A 2,500-nucleotide genomic window follows, 5' to 3' on the forward strand; every position below is an offset into this window, starting at 1 on the left:
GTTGAAAAAATTAAATGTAAAATGTAATAGAAAAGAATGTTATGGCAGTATAAAATTACCTACAGCACCTGGTATTCCCAGGTGGTCTCCCATCCAAGTACTAACCAGGCCCAACACTGCATAGCTTCCAAGATCAGACAAGATTGGGCATGTCCAGTGTGGTTTGGCTGTAGGTGCTCTAAAACATTAACTTTAGACCTCTTTTACTTCTTATATCAAGTAAATTCAATGATAAGTTGAAAAATTAAATGTATAATTTAATAGAAAAGAATGTTATGGCAGTATAAAATTACCTACAGCTCCTGGTATTCCCAGGTGGTCTCCCATCCAAGTACTAACCAGGCCCAACACTGCATAGCTTCCAAGATCAGACGAGATTGGGCATGTCCAGTGTGGTTTGGCTGTAGGAGCTCTAAAACATTAACTTTAGACCTCTTTTACTTCTTAACTCAAGTAAATTCAATGATAAGTTGAAAAATTAAATGTTAAATTTAATAGAAAAGAATGTTATGGCAGTATAAAATTACCTACAGCTCCTGGTATTCCCAGGTGGTCTCACATCCAAGTACTAACCAGGCCCAACACTGCATAGCTTCCAAGATCAGACGAGATTGGGCATGTCCAGTGTGGTTTGGCTGTAGGTGCTCAAAAACATTAACTTTAGACCTCTTTTACTTCTTAACTCAAGTAAATTCAATGATAAGTTGAAAAATGAAATGTAAAATGTAATAGAAAAGAACGTTATGGCAGTATAAAATTACCTACAGCACCTAGTATTCCCAGGTGGTCTCCCATCCAAGTACTAACCAGGCCCAACACTGCATAGCTTCCAAGATCAGACGAGATTGGGCATGTCTAGTGTGGTTTGGCTGTAAGTGCTCAAAACCATTAACTTTAGACCTCTTTTACTTCTTAACTCAAGTAAATTCATTGATAAGTTGAAAAAATGAAATGTAGAATGTAATAGAAAACAATGTTTTGGCTGTCTAAAATTACCTACAGCACCTGGTATTCCCAGGTGGTCTCCCTTCAAAGTACAAACCAGGCCCAACACTGCATAGCTTCCAAGATCAGACGAGATTGGGCATGTCCAGTGTGGTTTGGCTGTAGGTGCTCAAAAGCATTAAATTTAGACCTCTATTACTTCTTAACTCAAGTAAATTCATTGTTAAATTGAAAAAATTAAATGTAAAATGTAATAGAAAAGAATGTTCTGGCAGTATAAAATTACCTACAGCTCCTGGTATTCCCAGGTGGTCTCCCATCCAAGTACTTACCAGGCCCAACACTGCATAGCTTCCAAGATCAGATGAGATTGGGCATGTCCACTGTGGTTTGGCTGTAGGTGCTCAAAAGCATTAAATTTAGACCGCTTTTACTTCTTAACACAAGTAAATTCATTGATAAGTTGAAAAAATTAAATGTAAAATGTAATAGAAAAGAATGTTATGGCAGTTTAAAATTACCTACAGCACCTGGGATTCCTAGGTAGTCACCCATCCAAGTACTAACCAATCCCAACACTGCATAGCTTCCAAGATCAGACGAGATTGGGCATGTCCAGTGTGGTTTGGCTGTAGGTGCTCAAAAACATTAACTTTAGACCTGTATTACTTCTTAACTCAAGTAAATTAATTGATAAGTTGAAAAAATTAAATGTAAAATGTAATAGAAAAGAATGTTATGGGAGTATAAAATTACGTACTGCACCTGGTTTTCCCAGGTGGTCTCCCATCCAAGTACTGACGAGGCCCAACACTGCATAGCTAACAAGATAAGACGAGATTGGGCATGTCCAGTGTGGATTGGCTGTAGGTGCTCAAAAGTATTAACTTTAGACCTCTATTACTTCTTAACTCAAGGAAATTCATTGATAAGTTGAAAAAATTAAATGTAAAATGTAATAGAAAAGAATGTTATGGCAGTATAAAATTACCTACAGAACCTGGTATTCCCAGGTGGTTTCCCATCCAAGTACTAACCAGGCCCAACACTGCATAGCTTCCAAGATCAGACGAGATTGGGCATGTCCAGTGTGGTTTGGCTGTAGGTGCTCAAAAACTTTAACTTTAGACCTCTTTTACTTCTTAACTCAAGTAAATTCAATGATAAGTTGAAAAATTAAATGTAAAATGTAATAGAAAAGAATGTTAAGGCAGTATAAAATTACCTACAGCTCCTGGTATTCCCAGGTGGTTTCCCATCCAAGTACTAACCAGGCAGAACACTGCATAGCTTCCAAGACCAGACAAGATTGGGCATGTCCACTGTGGTTTGGCTGTGGGTGCTCAAAAACATTAACTTTAGACCTCTATTACTTCTTAACTCAAGTAAATTCATTGATAAGTTGAAAAAATTAAATGTAAAATGTAATAGAAAAGAATGTTATGGCAGTATAAAATTACCTACAGCACCTGGTATTCCCAGGTGGTCTCCCATCCAAGTACTAACCAGGCCCAACACTGCATAGCTTCCAAGATCAGATGAGATTGGGCATGTC

General features: G+C 37.6%; 1 non-coding gene and 8 pseudogenes across 1 annotated transcript in view; all 9 read right to left on the reverse strand.

Annotated features, from left to right (window-relative positions):
- Positions 1-56: 56 nt before the first annotated feature.
- On the reverse strand, positions 57-175 carry LOC148467405 (5S ribosomal RNA; annotated as a pseudogene).
- A 115-nt stretch (positions 176-290) lies between these two features.
- LOC148467406 (5S ribosomal RNA) lies at positions 291-409 on the reverse strand (annotated as a pseudogene).
- Positions 410-524: 115 nt separating this feature from the next.
- Positions 525-643, reverse strand: LOC148467407 (5S ribosomal RNA; annotated as a pseudogene).
- A 115-nt stretch (positions 644-758) lies between these two features.
- Positions 759-877, reverse strand: LOC148467408 (5S ribosomal RNA; annotated as a pseudogene).
- Positions 878-993: 116 nt separating this feature from the next.
- Positions 994-1,112, reverse strand: LOC148467409 (5S ribosomal RNA; annotated as a pseudogene).
- A 116-nt stretch (positions 1,113-1,228) lies between these two features.
- On the reverse strand, positions 1,229-1,347 carry LOC148467410 (5S ribosomal RNA; annotated as a pseudogene).
- Positions 1,348-1,463: 116 nt separating this feature from the next.
- Positions 1,464-1,582, reverse strand: LOC148467411 (5S ribosomal RNA; annotated as a pseudogene).
- A 351-nt stretch (positions 1,583-1,933) lies between these two features.
- LOC148467412 (5S ribosomal RNA) lies at positions 1,934-2,052 on the reverse strand (annotated as a pseudogene).
- Positions 2,053-2,402: 350 nt separating this feature from the next.
- LOC148467413 (5S ribosomal RNA) overlaps positions 2,403-2,500 on the reverse strand; it is a 119-nt gene continuing 21 nt past the window's right edge. The window contains exon 1 of the ribosomal RNA XR_015873356.1: positions 2,403-2,500. This exon is cut by the window's right edge and continues 21 nt beyond it. This is a non-coding gene — a ribosomal RNA (5S ribosomal RNA).

This window comes from Taudactylus pleione, unplaced genomic scaffold (assembly GCF_031769625.1).
Source record: "Taudactylus pleione unplaced genomic scaffold, aTauple2 ptg000967l, whole genome shotgun sequence".
In the NCBI taxonomy this organism is placed as follows: domain Eukaryota; kingdom Metazoa; phylum Chordata; class Amphibia; order Anura; family Myobatrachidae; genus Taudactylus; species Taudactylus pleione.